An 18767-nucleotide genomic window follows, 5' to 3' on the forward strand; every position below is an offset into this window, starting at 1 on the left:
TGATTTCAGAGAGTATAGGATTAGAATGTGATAAAACAGGTTTGCAGGGAGCATCTCCTTTGGATGGCAGGTCAGGTAAGGGTCCTCAGGTGAGATATTGCAGATGAGGCTCAAATGACGAGAAGGATCCAGGAAAGATCTATGAAATAGGGTTCCAGGCAGCTGGAACGGGAAGTGCAAAGGCCCTGAGGCAGAAGACCAGGTAATGGGAGTCACAGCAGAAGGGGAGACTGGGGAGAGACAATGTGGCTGATCCTGCAGGGCCTTGGAGCCTCCATGAGGAGCCAGGCTTTGTCACCACTGCAGTGGGAAGTCACTGGGGGGTTTTAAGCAGGGGACGGAGATGGCCTGATTTTACGCTTTACGAAGAAGACTGCTTTGGCTGCTGTGAGGAAAATGGAAGGAAGGGAGGCAAGAATGGAGCGGGGAAAGTAATGAGGCCAGGGCCCCAGGTCAGAGCTGGCAGAGCAGATGAATGAGGGAAGGCGTTGGGCCCTACAGGCCACGAAACACCCCAATCCTCTGCTCTTAAGGAGCTGAGGAACAGGCATCCCAGCAGCCCAGCCTTGAAGCCTGCAGCCTTCACCTTCTTGAAGAGAATGAAGCCATAGGCCAGAGGGAAATGCATGGCCCAGGGCCCTCAACAGGTACAGTTTTAGGATAGATGTGCTATTCTTCCAAGATACAAATGGTTTCTTTTTTTTGTTTGTTTTTGTTTTAGTCCAGGCAAGTAGGACATCCTGAAGACCACCCCAGGAAGAGGAAGGATGGGCTTGTTTGGAGGGCTGTCTGACACCCCACCTCCTGCCACCTGGAGAAAAAGAGGTCAGAGGGGTGAAGGATGGGATTGGACAAAATAACAAAGTCATGTGACACCGTGCAGAAGAAGGCATCCCAGTGTCTGCTCGGAAGGTAAGCTGAGGACATGAACTACCTTACTCCCTGGTTTCCTAGTCTACCCACTTCTGCCTCCCTCACTTCTTTTTTTTTTTTTCCACTCTCTCCCATTTTAAATGTGTCTCCTTTGAGTCCATATTATTCAACAGGACAGTAACTTCTAATTTGAATATTTTAAAAAGGAAAAAAATCCTCAGTGGGGGAAAACCAAGACAGACGTCAGAGAAGGAGACGTGTAGGTCTTTGGAAATTCTGTTCTATATGGGAAAAAAAGAGAGAGAGAGAGACTGACTCCTGCTACTGCCATCAGAAAAAAAAAAAATGAGCCAACTACCCTACAAAAAGTTCTATCCCAATGATCTCCTATGATGCTCAGTTCATGGTGCACCCAGGGGGGCCTTGGGCCTGCAACCATGCTGGGTCCCTCAATACTACACAGCAAAATCAAGAGAAAGATCCATGGTCTCATATCTGGTAATTTGGGGAATCTGGAAACTGTCTTAAGGAAGCAATTCAAAAGTGAAAAAGGAAAAGCTATATGCACAAAGATATTGATTGTAGTATTGTCTGTGAAACGCATAAATCAAAAATAATAAAGAAATGTCTAAGTAAATGATAACACAAACAACAAGAGTGAATGTAGTCATTAGAATGACACGGCACTGCAAATACTCCCCACATTAAATGAAACCAATAATGCACATATATTTATCATGGCAACATGTGTTTGTGGACAAAACATTTCAGAAAGCATAGAGAAAATGAAAACAGCTATATTATGGGTGGATGTGGCCATCATACTAATGACTTTTAAATTTTAATATCTGTGAAAGTTTTGCAAGCACATAATTTTAAAAATTAATTAAAACTAAAATGCTTGCAGCAAAACATTAGCAGTCCCTTGACCTCCATATCCAAACAAACCACCCCCAATTTCAGTTGTATCTTTTGGCATTTATCTCTGCATTTCTAAATAACAGGTTTATACTGATATTTCTTGATCTTCAACTTTTAACTTTTTACCTGAGAAGATGAGTTTGTGCTTTCCTTCACATACACACATGCATGGATCCTCTCCCCCATTACCTGGATATAGTTATGTGATCACTTTCTGTTAATCAAACTTTAGTTCTTCCATTATTATAACTATGTAAATATTGTTCAAAGCTAAGCCACATCCTATACTATGGTTTCCTTTCTTGTTCAACTTTTTGTTACTCCTACAGTTGCCTCGTCTTTAATTTTCTTTGTTTTCTATGTGTGAATATGTAATTCTTCCTCAAACTCTCTAACAGCACTACAAAATCCTTATAATACAGCAAATACGTCAGATAATCCATCAGCTCCATTTTTTTCTTAGAGATTCCTCCTGCGGCCCTCAGCCGTCTTGCTCCAAATTGGGCTGGCTGCTCTCTAGACCAGCTGCACAACTATGATACTGGAACTTCTTTTCACTATCATTATGGGAATTCCCTTCACCTTCTCTCCACCAGTCAGAGTTCTTGGTTCCAAGTAAAGAAGCTGACTCTCACTGATTAAGCAGGGAAGGAGCTGACAGGTTATCTGACATATTTGCTGCATTGTGAGGGGTTTAATAGTTCTGTTGGAGAGTTTGAGGAAGAATTAGTGATTAGTACATTGAAAACAAAGCAAATAAAAATATGAGGCAACAAACAAAGCAAATAAAAACATGAGGCAACTATCAACTGCAGGAAAAACAGAAAGTTGAACAAGAAAGGAAATATAACTGTAGTACACCATGTGGACTCCATGATACAGAATCATGTCTGATGGCAAAATTGCTGGTATTGCCACTGAGTACCTGGTGCTACTTTGTACCCCTGCCTCTTCTGCGCCAAGAACTCAACCTTGAAGCCCATCCCCGCTATCACCACCATAACCATGGAAACAACACACGTTTCATCCCTTTCTTCTCTGTCAAAATATAACATAGGTACATTTCATCAGTGGAGCCCACATCACAGGTGCTGGCTGCAGGGGAGGCTTGGAAGAGAGTACTTTCCAGTTCCCATGGTGGGGTAGGTGTTTTTTTCCCTCCCCACTCCCAAGGCTCAAAGATAGCAACAGCTGAAATACAGAAAGTCATCTGGTGGCTGAGCCAAGTGAGAAACAAGAGACAACTGCATATTGTACCACTCGTTCCTCTTTCTTGGTTTACTCTCTCATTTTAGTACAGCACATCCTCTAGTAGCTTCCTTGAAAAGGGATACAAAGGGGGTGTGTGTGTGTGTGTGTGAAGTTTTTGAAAAATTACATGTCTGAAAAAGGTCTTCATTCTATTATTTTGCTTGAATGATGATTACAGAATTCTGGGTTGGGAATTAATTTCCCTCAGAAATTTGAAAGAGTTGCTCCACTGTCTTGTAGCTCCTGGTGTTGATTTTGTAAAGTCCAATGCCATTCCGTGCTCTGATCTTCTGTACGTGGCCCCTTTTCCCTGCACTGGCTTTTAGTAACTTCTATCTCTGGACTTTTGGAAGTTCATGTTGATGTCCCATAGAACATCTTTTACTTTGATGTAGTGTATCTTTTTTAAAATATATATTTATTTATTTTTATTTTTGGCTGCATTGGGTCTTCATTGAGGCACGCAGGATCTTTTTGTTGCGGTGCGCAGGCTCTTCGTTGTGGTGCATGGGCTTCTCTCTAGTTGTAGCGTGTGGGTTTTCTCTCTCTAGTTGTGGCACGTGGGCTCCAGAGCGCGTGGGCTCTGTAGTTGCGGCACGCGGGCACTCTAGTTGAAGCACACGGGCTCAGTAGTTGTGGTGCGTGTGCTTAGTTGCCCCGCGGCATGTGGGATCTTAGTTCCCTGACCAGGGATTGAACCCACGTCCCCTGCATTGGAAGGCAGATTCTTTACCACTGGACCAGCGGGTAAGTCCCTGATATACTGTATCTCATTATTTGTTGGGCTGAGTGCTACACAGAGATTCTTAATGCAAACTCTTGAGTTCTAGATTTTTTTTTTTTTCCTGGAGTTTAATAACTTTTCCTTCTCCATTTCTCTCCTATGAGATGGATACTGGGCCTCCCAAACTGCTCAAATTTTCTTATCTTCTTTCTTATTTTCCGTCCCTCAAGTCTTTCTGTCTTACTTTCTAGAAATTCATTGTTCAATCTTCTAACTCTATTCTATTGAAGTTTCTACTTCTACTATCCTAGTTTTGATATCCAAGAGCTTATTATTGTTTTATAAATATGCCTTTTTTTAAAACAACCATGTTTATGACTTCTGGGTCTCTGTCTTTCATGTTAGAGGACTCATTCGGTGTGTGATGATCCAGGCTGCCCATTCAAATTTAAGAGAGAGGCACTGAAAGGTGCTTGTGCAGGGCCGGTTGCTTGGTAGGTGTCGCTGAGAAGTAGCGTTTTTTCGTATGAGGTTGGGTTCCTTAGAGAGAAGTTCAAGGCCCCTGCCTGGAGGATGGGTAGAAGCCAGGCTGCCATGTTCCGGGAACCAGCTAGGAGAGGGTCTATCTATTCAGCATGCAAACTTTCACTGAATCTTCCTGTTCTCAATATAGAGCCTCCCCTGCCTTCTGCTGCTCTGGTTCAATACTGCCTGCAGGAAACTAGCCATCTTCTGCTGGTGGAGGAGGGAGCTGCCTGGCTACGTGGCCTGAGAGAGGGGTCTGTGGCTCTAACACACACTTTAAACCAACATTCCTGCTTCCAGCCCCGCTCCCCGCCCCCATCGTTGGGAACACTCTGTGGCCCCCATTCTTTAGCCTTTGGTGGGTCGTGTGTACAAGCCAGCTTGCTTCCCTCACAGCCAGGACATTCAACATTCTAAGCTTTGCTTTTCTTTCACCCACTTGCTTCCCATCTTTCAAAAATTTTGCTCATATCCCTCCCCCTCTATCATCATTTTCTGTTTTCTTAAGGATTTATACCTTTTTATTCCTCTACTCTCATTTTAGTGGGCTTTTGAAACAGAGCAGAGATAAACACATGCATTCAGTTATGTTTTTGTGGAAGTTCATGATAATATTTACCAAGAAATAAAAATCAAGTTTCCAAAGATACACACACAGAAGACTCTCCAGGGAGGATACTCCAACAAGGAAACAGTGGTTTTTTTGGGAGGGGGGTAGGATTATAGAAGAGTGATGCTTGTAATTTTTTTGTATTTTGTAAACTTTCGACAGTAAATAGGTATCCTTTACAAATCAAAAAGTAGGAGGGTTAAAAATCATGATTTAAAGGCATCTTCTGAAACACAAATCAAGATAGTGTAAACAGCTGTGTAGCAGAGAAAGAAACTAATTCCTCTACACAGGTCTACATAATCCATGGTTTTCGCCTATGTGCCAGGGAGTCCTGGGGTTCCACAGAAGCACCCCAAGGCCTTCAGAGGGTGGCAGGAGTAGGACAGCTGCTCAGTGGGAGGAGTTCTGGGCCAGTCTCTACTTGTACCACAGTGGCACTCTTTTAATCTGCTTTAGAGGTTAAAATTCTGCTTAGTACTTTGATCTTTTTCAAGAGGTCCACACTAACAAAGAAGTTTGGAAAGTACCGATGAACACCTAGAAAAAATGAGGTGGGGTGGGGAAAAGCCTCCAAGGATGACATCAGGTAACCTCGTGCCCTACGTGAACCATCAGAAATGACAGTAGCTGCTCGAGCAACTGTATAAGGAAGATGGTGCTGTGCACCCACAGAATACATATGTACCCACACAGCTTGCAAACGGGACAAATCTGCACACTTGCTAATCACACCCAGCTACCCCCAGATACCAAAGGCAGGTGTTCAGCCAAGGCTCGGTCAGTGTCAGTCTCTGACCTCAATTTCTTCATTTGCACAATGAAGGGACGACATTCAGCTTGCAAGCTAATGTCCCAGAAGTTCCAAGGAGCATCCTCTTACTGATCCAGTGACTGCCAACTCTCTAGAAAAACAGAATGTCCCCACCTAAGGACTCCTTGAGAAGCAATATCAAGTTACGAAAATCCAATCCACTTCCTTCGGAAGAAGGTTTTAATTTTTCTCGCACCAGATAGGTCAGCCCAGCTCTATCATGCACGCGGCAAGTCAAATACCAAATGCTGCGGTTTAACAATGGGTTCCAGGGCTCCTCGGAGCACAGCCATCCCTTCCTTCCCAGGTAGCAGCATCCCTCTCTTGGGAAGCTGGCTGGGGTCTAGTTCACATCCCCCTTCATAGGCTCTGAGCACAAATTTGGGTCACTCTCTTCCTTTTAGCATTCTAGTCCTAAAGAGAAGTTCTCCTTTGGCTAGATAGTCAGGGAGGGTGGATTCCATTCAAATTCTTAACCTATCTACAAAATAACATCTCCTCTTCCCCCCCCCCCACTTGTTTCCTTTGCCCAACCTACCTCTCTGGAATGGTCCAAGAAAGACCAGCAGCAAAGGTCCCTCTGCCTGGCAGATTAAAGATGCTTTGGGGTCAATGAGCATCATTCCGCCCTTGCCTGACTCTGAGCTCCTTATCTGTCTGAAAAAAAAGAAAAGAAAAGAAAAAGAAAGAAATCTTTAAAAAGAGAAAGTCTCAGAAAACTTCTGTGCATTCTCTTAGAGGACTTTAGCTCAAAAGCAACTGTCTCACCAAGGTTTCCTTTTTGCAAACCAGTCACATTGTACTTAATGGGCCTTTTTCACCATCTGTGTCAATGCCACCCCCAGCTCCCTTTGGTGGTACTGAAGCAAACCACAGGAACATTTCCAGTGCCTGGCAGGAATTCATATACATACAGATGACTCAGACCATTTTTAGAGTTGTTTGTTGTTTTGTTTGGTTTTTGAAAGCAAAGTAAGTGATCTGAGTCAAGCCTGGGTTCAAGTTCCATTCAATGGCTGCAAAAAGCAGGTCTGTGAACTTGAGGTCCCCATTCAAGACCCAAATTGCATCATAAAGGAAGATTCATCCTTGCTTGCTGGAGATGAAAAGGAAGGGTGTGTGGGGAGGGGTCGGCCCACTCACTGCATCTGTGGTGCTTCTTTCCCTACTGTGGGCGGCTCCTGGAAATAATCTGACCCCAGAGACAGAAAGACATCTGAGTTCTGGGAGCCCAGGCAGCTGGGTTCCAGCAGCAGGACCTGCCACCCTCCCAACTTCCCCCCAGCTACCTGCACAGCAGGAGTCTCCTGCCTGGAACCCACTGGGCTCCTGAAGACCAGGAAACCTAAACCACTGGTTTCTCCATGAGACAAAAAGCCCAGTCCTAGGAAGCCGTTGGAAAAGGTGTCATTCCAAGAAGACATTTCCCAAGGTCCAAGCTGGAATTCTCCCGGCTGCCGGCCTAATCCCTGGAAGGATACCCCATGGACCCTGCTGCAGGAGCCCAGGAACATGGGCTTGGATGGTCTCTCCATTTAGCATCCAGGTGAGAGGATGGCAAGGCACTTCCCAAAGCACTGTCACCAGAGAAACGGGAGGTCAGCGACAAGAGCTAAGAAAGAAATAACTTCCATTCTGACCAAGGGAGTTAATTAACAAGAGGACAAAAAACAACAGCTCAGTCACAGGGAAATGAGACAGGATCGTAGAGAAAGCACTTTCGAAACGAGGAAAGACGAAGCAAAAAAAGTGATGGAGCCGAGAGAATGAAAGATAAGAGAAAAATTAGTCCTTAGGAATTCAGGTCAGGAAATACGGAGCCGGGACAGAATTCACAAGAGGGGGCGAGGGAGGACGTCTTTTGCTCTGGCCCTCACGCTGGCTGGGACCTCAGGAGCTGGGTCTACCGCCCTCTAGCCCTCTGGGTTCAAGGGCAAAGCTTTGGGAGGCAACGCTAGGAATGGCCAGAGGGCAGGATGCTCGGTCCCGAATCGGGGGCAGGGGGAGGGAGGGCGCGCGCGGCAACTGCTCGGTCCCTGACAAGTAAACAGCTTTCCCCGAACAGGCGCGCGTCCTCGTCCGGAGCCCGGCTGAGGGCCCTGCTCATTCCCATCTAGGGCGGTAGCGGGACACCCCGGATTCCTGGCCCCACGGAGGCATAAAAGGGATGCAATGAGATCAGAAAAGGAGGGTATGAATCAGCCCACACCAGAGAATCACAACGCGAGAGCGGCCCGCTGCCTCGGCCTCCCCAACGGGGTTCGGTCCGCCCCGGGAACGCGCCTCCTCCTCCAGACCCCACGCGCCCCCGTTCCCCGGATCTCCCCAGGCGGACAAAGCCCGGCGCTGGGCGGGGCGTGGCGGGGCGTGGCGGGGCGTGCGCTGTGGGGGGGCACTGGGACCCCGCAGACGCCCGCACAGGTGGGCTCCGTACCGGGTGTCGATGCCGGGGGCGGGGCCCGGTCTCCCTGGAGACGGTTGCCCAGGGGACGCGGCGGGCGGGTCCCGGAGCGACGGGAGGGCGCGAGCCTCTGGGCGGCGGCGCGGAGCCCCAGGGGCCTGAGGGCAGGCCCGCGGTGCGGAGCGGGTGAGCGGGGCATCCGCGGAGGGGCGCGGTCCTGGGCGGGGCCCGGACAACAGGCCGACGCGGGCAGGGCCAGGGGGCGGGGCGTCCCCGGGGCTGGGGCGGGGCCAGCGGCGGCGCGGGCACCGTCGGCAAATTCTCACAGCCCCAGCCAGGCGAAGCTCTGGAGAGCAGGCGTCTGCTGCGCACCTCGTGGACGCCGCTGCAAATCCTCCCGGACCCCCGCTGCTCCCTGCTGGCGGGTGGGGTTGCGCATGGAGTCGGGAACCTCAGCCGCCGCTGGACCCCGGACGGCTTGCGCACGCTGGCCTTGGCCCCCCTTCGGCCTTGTAACCAGAGGATAGAAAATGCCACCTGCCAAGTGAGCCAGGGCCGGTCGTCCGCCTAACTGCTTTCCTCTCCCGGGTTCCCAGGGAATCACCAGAAAGGGCGGGGCAAGGGACCAGTGTCACTTGTCAGGAGCCGGGGTCACCCGAGTAACTGGCCAGCCCTGGCTCTGTGCTCAAATCCAGTGTGCGGGCTGTTCCCCAGCCGCTGGGCCTCTCTCTCCATCGGAGTTTACCTCACATGTCGGATTTAGAAAATAAATGGGTTAACCCGGGACTTTCACGATACACCTATTCATTACAATGAACTATGCGTGCTGGCATAGCGTGCGTGCAATAGCGCGGTCATCCCCCTGCACTTTGCTCCAGTTTTCATCCAGGCATCACACTGTAAAGTGGGTATTGTTCTCCCTTGGGTTGTAAATGAAGCCGAAGCTCAGAGGGCAAGGAACTCACACACACACAGACACACACACGTCCGCACCCAATCCCACAGCCTCTTAGCAGCAGAGCTAGCTTTGGAAGCACTTCGGACTGTTACCGGGCCCACACGCTTCTTGCCCTGCAACGTCCCAGGTCCCCTCGAATGTTCCTTCGGGTCCACAGCCGGACTTCAACCTGTGTCACAGTGGAGCGCAAGAGGAGGAGGGGAGTGCGAGGTTCAGAGTGACCCCAGAGTGACCCCACCCGAGCGGGGCAGACGTGGGGCAGAACAAAGTGGCCTGAGGCACAGCCCTCGGTGGTCCCAACTGCTCCGCACGTCTCCGCCTCCAGCCAGTGTTCCAGGTGAGGCGCCCAAGGCAGGGCCCGCCCATCCGGCCCAAAGAGCCTCCCTCCGCCCCAGCGTCTCCTAGAGCCTGCGAAGAGGGCAGGAGAAAAACTCGGCCAGGAGCTCCCGGGAATGTTGAAGAAGCCTGGGATGCGCAGGCCAGGCGGCCCGGCCGCGGGAGGTCGCGGGACCCTCGGTGAGCTCTGCGTCGCCAACCCCAGCACCCCTGTCAGGGCCGGGGTTCTGGGCGCCCCGGCCACCTCGAGGAGAAGAGAGAGGGGGTTCAGGATGGGAGGATCCCCCTCCGTATCCCATCCCCGGATGTCACACACAGACACACTCACAAAAACATACACTAGCATGCACGTTCACACACACACACACGCATTCGGGTAAATTGACACACACAATGACGCACGAAGTCACACACTCCCGCACAAGTACTCAGACACAGAGACCGAAGATACACACACAATTACTCTATGTAAACACACAATGACACAGACGCCGAGACCACAGACACACACGCACTCGTGCGCATTCACACTCAACCTCACTCTCTACCCGCACAGCGCAGCGGGCTGTGCACTTTGCCGACCATCTCTGGAGAAGGCGGAGCCTGGCCACTGGGTGGGAACCGCCCCGCACCCAACCCAGCGCTCCACCGGCTGGCTTCCTCCACCTCCACCTTCACTCCCGGGGACGCTGGCGGCTCGAACCCGGACTCAGCCCGGGTAGGGAGGGGTACCTCATGGGGGTGGGATGAGGCAGGACCGCCCTTGAGCCACAGGAAGGGGATTTCCCAGGATGAAAAATAAGCGTCAGGGTCACAGCTGGACCTTGGATGGGCAGACAGAGGCTAGGAGGGGTTCTCTGACTGCCATCCTGACTGGGGAGGGGTTGTATCCCTAACAACCCCCAACCAGGAAGGGATAACGACCCCACAGGGCCAAGCCACCAAAGAGATTTTCCAAGGGGCAGACAGGCTTTGGCTGTTCCCATCTCCATAGGCGCGGCCCCAGGCCCCCTATCCTGCAGACTTCCTTTCTCTCCAGCCTGGGTCTGGTTGAAAGTCAAGCTCAAAGACAAGGTCCCCATTAGCACTGTTCAAATTGGGGTATTATTTTCCTCTGGAGCCAAGAGAAAAACCCAAGATTCTTTGAAATGGCAAAAGCCACAGAAGTCATCCTCCGTGTATTCACAAATGTACTGGAACTGCACTGACAAATTCCAAAAAGATACATAATGTAGTCAGTTGTTTGGGAGAGAATTAAGTGAATTAATACAGACACATGGAAAGTCTCTATAACAGTGCCCGGTGTGTATACTAACCACTCAGAAGTGTTTGCTCTCACAGATGGGAAACAGACACAAAGAGATGCAGCAACCTGGCAGAGAGGGAAGAAAAATCAAAGTCTCCTGATCTCCTCGTTCCAAGCTAAGGGATCTTAAGTCCTTTTTGAAATAATAGTGAGGGTATAAAGAAATTAGTTTAGTGGATAAATTAGTTTCACCATTGTTAGAAAGAATAGGGAAATTAGATTCCCAGTCCTCTACTAGCGACTGCCAGAAGGAGTGGATCCTCTTTATAAGCTCCCGAGCTTGAGGCAAGAAATCCGAAGCGCCTCTGCTCACACCCATGAGAACCCTTGGTACATTCAACAGACCTGTAAGAGGGGAGTTGATCTGCTCCATGAGGCACTCCTTCTCCCCATCCTGACATTTCCACGTGAGCTCGCTGTGATGAAATGTCAGCTTCCCTCTGCTGCCCACCGATATCCCAGCCTCCAACCTTCCTGGAATTCTGCTTGGCTCTTCGAATTCAAACCTGGCACTCAGCATTGCAGGGGGTCAGAATATGAAAACCCTAAATACGCCACTTTGGCATATTGATTATTTTGAATTAAAAGGAGTTGATAAACAGCCAGTGCACAAAGGACACTCTGAACCTTCTTTATCCCCTAAAAGCAGGAAGTAAATCTCCCATGTGAAAGGGATCTTCCCTGCTCCAGGAGGTAGAAGGCATCCCTAACCACCAGAGACAGGGAGTTTAGGGCCAAGGAGGCTGTGCAAACAAACCTGGTTAACTTTAAAAAAAAAAAAATTAATTAATTAATTAATCTTTGGCTGCGTTGGGTCTTCGTTGCTGCTCTCAGGGCTTTCTCTAGTTGCGGACAGCAGGGGCTACTCTTCCTTGCAGTGCGCGGGCTTCTCATTGTGGTGGCTTCTCTTGTTGTGGAGCATGGGTTCTAGGCATGTGGGCTTCAGTAGTTGTGGCTCACGGGCTCAGCTGCTCCGCGGCATGTGGGATCTTCCCGCACCAGGGCTTGAACCCATATCCCCTGCATTGGCAGGCGGATTCTTAACCACTGCGCCACCAGGGAAGTCCCAAACGTTGTTAACTTCTTCACCATCTTACTACCCCTAGCCCAAACCCCTTGTCTTGTCAATTCTTCACAAATTAATTGTTTGTCTAAAAGAGACAAAAGCTTTCTGCTCTGGCGACTTCTTTGAGTCTCATATCTTTGGGGGGCTTCCATACATATGTATGTGTTTAAATTTGTTATTCTCCTGTTAATCTGTCTTTTTAGTACAGGGCAGGTGTGGGGAGGCCTCAGCCAAGAACTTAGAAGGGTAGAAGGAAAATCATTTTTCTTTTTCTATAGCATTTTTAGGTGTGGTCAGATAAGATTAAGCTGAGTAGGGACAAGACTAAAAAGGCTACAGTTGAAAAAAAAAAAAGATGAAACTAACAACAACCAAAAAAACAAACAGTTAAATGTTTGTTTTAAGTTCTATTGGGAAAAACAGGAAGACTCTGAAAAATAATCCTCCTCAAAGGCGGAAGACAGTTACCACAGTTATTCACATATTTCCCCTGTCCTTTTGTTCCCTTGATCTTTTTACTCTCAAGGCACAAGGATGAGGAAACCTAATTACAGGAGTGTCTGGCTCCTGCTTGCCTGTCATCTTTACATATTTTCATTAATCTTTGAGACTCTCACCCCCAGGTAACTCAAAAAGTGGCTCATCTGTAGTTAAAAAGCAAAGTTAATTAGAATCTGGAGCTTCCTTCTTTCTTTTGCTAATTCCCCAAGCTTAGACCAAAAAAGGCTGTCTGAACTGAGGCTTCCAGAGTTTGTGATCTGGGGGTGGGGTAGGGGAGGCACAGATTTAAAAAGTGATGCTCATGTCTGCAATGCAACCTGTCAACCCAAAAGCGTGCGTGGTTGCAGGGAATCTCCCCAAGAAAGGTAGGAGCGCCAGCCCTGGAGTTAGATCTGCCTTTGGATGAGTGTCCTAATCTCTCCAGAGCCATATCCTCCCCTGTAAAAGAAGAGCCACCAGACATCACCGACTTGGCCAGTAGAGGTAAGGAGCCATGGGACAGCACAGGTAGGGGGCTACCAGCCGGGCCTCACGGTGGGGCACCTGGTTATATCCTGCATTCCACCACGGTTTCCTGTGAGTCTTAGGTTTCCAATTCTAGCATGTGATCCTTGTGGGAGGACATGATGTCTTAGACTTTTTTATACATTTTAGAGAAGAAAAGCTATTCCTCTGTTTCTGGAAAAGGTCAATGGTGAATTTTTATTCTGAGAAAATTAGAGTAAGGGGATAAAAAGGGTGCCTGGAACATCAGGGGACTGTGTGAATCACACATCAAAGCTCACCAAAGATACCCCGGGGGACTCGGGAAACTGACCTTCTAGAATCTCCTTGTGAAAACCTCTAGATGTGTTTGAGAAGCCCTTGAGGGTAAGGAAATTCAACTAAGGGCTAGGAAATTTTTAAAAGTTGGGTCCAAACTTGAAGAAGGTAAAAAGAATGAATCTGGCAATATTAGACTAAACGTATTTACTGAGCTGCAGCTTAAAGATCATTTAGTTAAGACGGGGGGCAGGGGGCTTACGTAAGTCACACAATCAGATCCACAGCAGTCAGTACCTGGGAGATACCAAAGTGGACAGCACCTAGTGGCAGGGCAGGAATAAAGACGCAGACATAGAGAATGGACTTGAGGACACGGGGCGGGGGGGGGAAGGGGAAGCTGGGATGAAGTGAGAGAGTAGCGTGGACATATATACACTACCAAATGTAAAATGGATGGCTAGTGGGAAGGAGCTGCATAGCACAAGATCAACTCGATGCTTTGTGATGACCTAGAGGGATGGGATAGGGAGGGTGGGAGGGAGGCTCAAGACGGAGGGGATATGGGGATATATGAATACATACAGCTGATTCACTTTGTTGTACAGCAGAAACTAACACAACATTGTAAAGCATTTATACTCCGATAAAGATGTGAAAAAAAAAAAAAGTGGGCAGCAGCAGAGGGAACGGCATCTAACATGTTCTGGCCCATACAACATGGCAGTCATCATGCTAAATGTTTTTACATTTATCACGAAGGCTTTAAAACATGCTGGCCAATTCTCATAGAAAAGGCATCTATGTCTCCTCCCCTGAAATCTGGGTGGGCTTTTGACTTCCTTGACTAAGAGAGTATAGCAGGAGTGGCGCTAAGTGACTTGAGAGTTTAGGTCATAAAAGGTCATACAGCTTCCACTTTGGTCTGGAACCAAGCACCAATGCTTCTTGTTGGAGTTCTGGCATCAAGAAAGTGTGACCCAGAGCCGCCATGCTGTGAGGAAGCCCAAAGCCAGAAAGAGAAGCCAGTGTAGGCACTCAGGCTGGCAGTCCCATCTGGGCCCAGCCTTTGAGTCATCCCTGCCCAGGCAACTAGACAAGTGAAGAAACTCCCAGGTGATTCCAGCACCCCCCCAACCCCATGTTCAAGTAATCCGCAGCCCTTTGAGAGTCTTCCCTGCTGACCCCAGATACCACAGAACACAGCCAAGCTGTCCTGCCCAGCCCTGTCTGAGTGCCTGGCCCACGGAATCCATGCCCATAATTAAAACACTTGTTACTTTATATCTCTAAGTTTGGTGTAGTTTGTACAGCAGTACCTGCCTGGGACTTTATCTCATCAAATCATCAAAAGAACCCCACAAAGTAGGTATTAGCATCATCTCCTTAAGGAAACTGAGGCCCAAGACTTACCCAAAGTTACACAATAAGTGGCAGAGCAGGGATCAGAACCCACATCTACCAACAACTAAAACTGCTTCTAACGATGAATCATCCACCTCCTGTAGGGCACAAGGGTCGATTTTTTTTTTTTTTTGCGGTACATGGGCCTCTCACCGTTGCGGCCTCTCCCGTTGCGGAGCACAGGCTCTGAACGCACAGGCTCAGCGGCCATGGCTCACGGGCCCAGCCGCTCCGCGGCATGCGGGATCCTCCCGGACCGGGGCACGAACCCGCGTCCCCTGCATTGGCAGGCGGACTTTCAACCACTGCGCCACCAGGGAAGCCCTAGAGTCGATTTTTTTATGCATGATATATGCCCATTTTATCATGACCCAGTCCTGCCCCTCAAGACAATCCTATGGACCACTTGGAAAAGGAAGGGTCTCCGGAGACTCTGTTAGATGATGTGACCCAGTGCCCTGGTGGGAAGTGGTCAAAACCACCGGGATGAGTCCTGGCCCTGTTCTAGTCAATAATACCCTTCTTGACAACGGGAATGAAAGGAAATGCAAAAACTGGCTCACCCATTCGATAGAAATGCAAACAGAATTCACAAATACCTGGAGAAAGAATGTGTAAAAATTATTCTAACAGAGGTGGGTAAATCTGGTACAACCAAGTTCAAGGCTATATACAATTACATGTCAAGCTCCCTAATTACAAATACAGAGTAGGGGGAGAGGGAAGAGGCCTCAGTAGAGCATGGAGCCCAGAGAACTCAGAGCTGACCCAAAGCTCATTCAGAGGCAGCACTGTAAGGCCTTCATGAACGAGCCCGCTGTGTCCTGGATCTCATAAGGACCATCCTCTATATGAAACTATATCCAGGTACTTGCCCTTCTTGGTAGTCACACCTTTGTGCAGCTCCCCCACCCACATTATAGCAGGGTTGTGACCAAAAGAATATGGCAGAGTGATGCCAGGTCACCTTTTAGATGAGGTTATAAAAGACCGTAGGGCTTCGGTCTTGGGCAATCTTTGTCTCTTTCTCTCATCTATTTTTTTTTTTTCTCTTTCTCGCATCTTTAACTCTGGGCTAAGCCAGCAGCCATGTTGTAAGGACACTCAAGCTGCCCTATGAAGAAGCCAGCCTACATGGCAAGGAACTGACACATCAAAACCTTGGCAGGTACCTCCAGCCACATACACCTGCAGCCCCAGCTGCTCCCAGATTCTGACCCAAAGAAACGGAGATGGTAAGTGTTTGTTGTTTAAGCTAAGTTTTGGGATAACTTGTTACATAGCAAGAGATAACTAATACACGAATGGCTGCCGTGTTCCTTGCTGTGTGGCCCAGCACCTGCTCCAGGCTTAGTATAGCAGAGGCTCCGTCTGATACCTGTGACTGAATAAACAGTCGGTACAAACAACTCCTCCACTGTAATTATGAGTCAGACACGTTCCTAAAGAATCAGCAACAGGCCGAGTGAAAGAAGCCAGCCACAGAAGACCACGTCCTGTATGATTCGATGTGTATGAAATGCCCAGAACAGGCAGGTCCATAGAAACAGAAAGTAGACCAGTGGTTGTCTAGGGCAGGGGGGGTTGGGAAGAACTGGGGAGTGACCGCTAGTGAGTACAAGGTTTCTTTTTTGAGTGATGAACATGTTCTAAAATAGATTATGGTGATGGTTGCACAATTCTGTAAGTATATTAAGAAACCACTGAATTGTGTACCTTAAATGAATTTTATGGCATGTGAATTATATCTCAATAAAGCTTGTTGTGTTAGAAAAGGGAGAGAGGAGGGCTTCCTCGGTGGCGCAGTGGTTAAGAATCCGCCTGCCAACGCAGGGGACCCGGGTTCGAGCCCTGGTCCGGGAAGATCCCACATGCCACGGAGCAACTAAGCCCGTGCACCACAACTACTGAGCCTGCGCTCCAGAGCCCGCGAGCCACAACTACTGAAGCCCGTGCGCTACAACTACTGAAGCCCCCGCGCCTAGAGCCCATGCTCCGCAACAAGAGAAGCCACCGCAATGAGAAGCCCGCGCACTGCAAGGAAGAGTAGCCCCCGCTCACCGCAACCAGAGAAAGCCCACGCGCAGCAACGAAGACCCAACACAGCCAAAAATAAATAAATACATAAATAATAAATAATTTGAAATAAAAAAGAAAAGAGGGAGAGGAAACCAGGCGAGGTCACTGTCCAAAATGGGAAGTGGCACCAAGGGAGGCTGGTTCCCCACAGGACTAGGAAAAGCCTTGGGATTCTCAAAAGTGGAGGGGCCCCCCCTACGCCTGGAGCAGAGAACATGCTAAGGTCTCAGGGAGGCTAACCAATGCCTCAGGCACCATGGGGTGGGGTGGTCTACGCCAGCCCACCCACTCAGTGAAAGGGGGTCTGTGTGTTCATCATACAGGGTCTCAAGCCGCCTGGAGCCCAACATGCAAGGCCTGGACATGTCCCTGACTTCCCATCCCTCAGAGACCATTCCACCCACCCATGGTCGACACCCAGCTCTCCTGGGCTGGCTTTTCGACCTACCCAAGCCAAGACCCTTCACGCAGAAGCGGGCGGGGGGAGGCCCACAAACCCACAGGATGCAACTGTCCCAAAGGACAGGCGGGCTCCGCAAATGAACCGATCCTACAGGGGAGTCACCCAATGATGCAGGAAAGCCGGTCCTGGCTGAAAGCCCCCAAAAGGGGCAGTGAATTTAGGGCAAAGAAAAGGACTTAAACGACACAGAGCACACTTGTACATCGTATCTAAGAGGTGGTCAAGACTGGAAACAGAAACAGCTTCAAAGCAGACTTTGAACAAGTGTGTCTTACAGAGGCCTTGGGGTGGTCAGAATCTTCCATCTCTCTCTGGCCTCTGAGGTTGGTTTCGGAGTCAGAGTCTCACAATGTGAAGAAGCCAGCGGTCGGACCCAAACAGCTCTTCACTGCACCCTCCCAGAGTCTAGGGTGAGCCTGGGGGCCCGGGGAACCTAATGAAAGTATACACACAAATGTTCTCCTAGGAACATTTTCTGGGGAGAAGGTCTGAGATTTTTCAGTGGATTTTCCTTTCTGTTTTCTTTTTTTAATTTGCGGCATGCGGGATCTTTAGTTGCGGCATGTGAACTCTTTAGTTGCAGCCTGAGAGATCTAGTTCTCTGACCAGGGATCGAACCCGGGCCCCCTGCATTGGGAGCATGGAGCCTTCGCCACTGGACCACCAGGGAAGTCCCAGCAGATTTTCAAAAGGATTTAAAATCTGAAAAAGGTTAGAAACCATTGAGTGGTGGATTTCTAGGGCAGGTGGATGATAGATTTTTTTTTTCTTCCTTTGGCAAATCTGTATTTTTAACAAACTTTTCATAAGTAGCTTGTATTGATTCTGTACAATTAAATCTATATAGTATACACACACACACACTTATAAAACATATAGCACATATATTAAAAACATGCGCATGCATATTCTAGGAAGATGTAGACCACCCCAATCTCAAGACCCCCAAGAAATTAATATCCTTTAAAGCTACAAACTCGACTTCCTCTCTTCTCTCCTGATCCCAAACAAGTCACACGCACACACACACCCACACATATTCAGGGTGGCAATGGAGATGGGTGCCCCTCATAAGGGTCCCAGCTACTCGGCAGTTTACTCCATTCTCCTGGGTGCCCCCTCCCCAGGCTCAGTCCCCAGCCTCCTTCTCCACGCAGCCATGGGCTTACGTGTCCTTCTCTCCTGTTGTCATGAAACCCTAGATCTGCAGACAACCTGTAGGCCTTGGGGATGACAGAGAACTCTGAACATCTCATTCCATCAGCCATCACCTGGTCCATCTCTCCTTGGCAGGTGCCCCCGAGCCCCTTCCTTCCACTCCCAGGTCTCCAGGCTGCTCCTGCCCTGGGAGCCTCTGGGATAAGTTCAGAACAACAGCCTCTTCATCAGTTATCAGGCCCATCTTCGGGGCTACAGCAAGCAGCTCCCATCACTGAGCACCTACCACGATAAGGCACATTTTAGGTGCCTTATGTCCATTTTCGAATTTAATGATCACAAGTAGCCCTGAAGGCAGGCCCTCTGTTTCACAAAGGATGAGGGTGAGGCTCAAGGAGGTTACGCTGCACAGCTAGTGATGGGAGAGGCAGATCTGAACCAGGTTGACTCCAGAGCCCTGCTCTTACCAGTGTACCACACTGCCTCTCCTGGGTCAGTGCAAAGGAACCAGACTGGGGCCACTGGTCAAGAAGACACCTGAGTCCCAATGCCCTGACTGTGTCACCCATTAGCTTGAGGACCCTTAGGTGGACTTCCCACAGAAGGTTCAAGAGT

The 18767-nt window shown here is 49.1% G+C and overlaps 1 protein-coding gene across 7 annotated transcripts in view; it reads right to left on the reverse strand.

Moving 5' to 3' along the window:
* Nucleotides 1-18767, reverse strand: part of PIK3CD (phosphatidylinositol-4,5-bisphosphate 3-kinase catalytic subunit delta) — a 49966-nt gene that overhangs the window by 21533 nt on the left and 9666 nt on the right. For 4 of the 7 annotated variants that reach the window (XM_029230195.1, XM_029230194.1, XM_029230188.1 and 1 more), the window contains exon 2: nucleotides 6257-6375. The exons of 1 other annotated variant lie outside the window; for it this stretch is intronic. The gene's annotated coding sequence lies outside the window, so the exon portion shown is untranslated. Of the gene's footprint in view, nucleotides 1-6256; nucleotides 6376-8152; nucleotides 8321-18767 lie in introns of those variants that run through there. 2 more of the 7 variants (XM_029230189.1, XM_029230190.1) reach the window with 2 other exon arrangements.

This window comes from Monodon monoceros, unplaced genomic scaffold (assembly GCF_005190385.1).
Source record: "Monodon monoceros isolate NGI ecotype Baffin Bay Population unplaced genomic scaffold, NGI_Narwhal_1 Super_Scaffold_18, whole genome shotgun sequence".
Lineage (NCBI taxonomy): Eukaryota > Metazoa > Chordata > Mammalia > Artiodactyla > Monodontidae > Monodon > Monodon monoceros.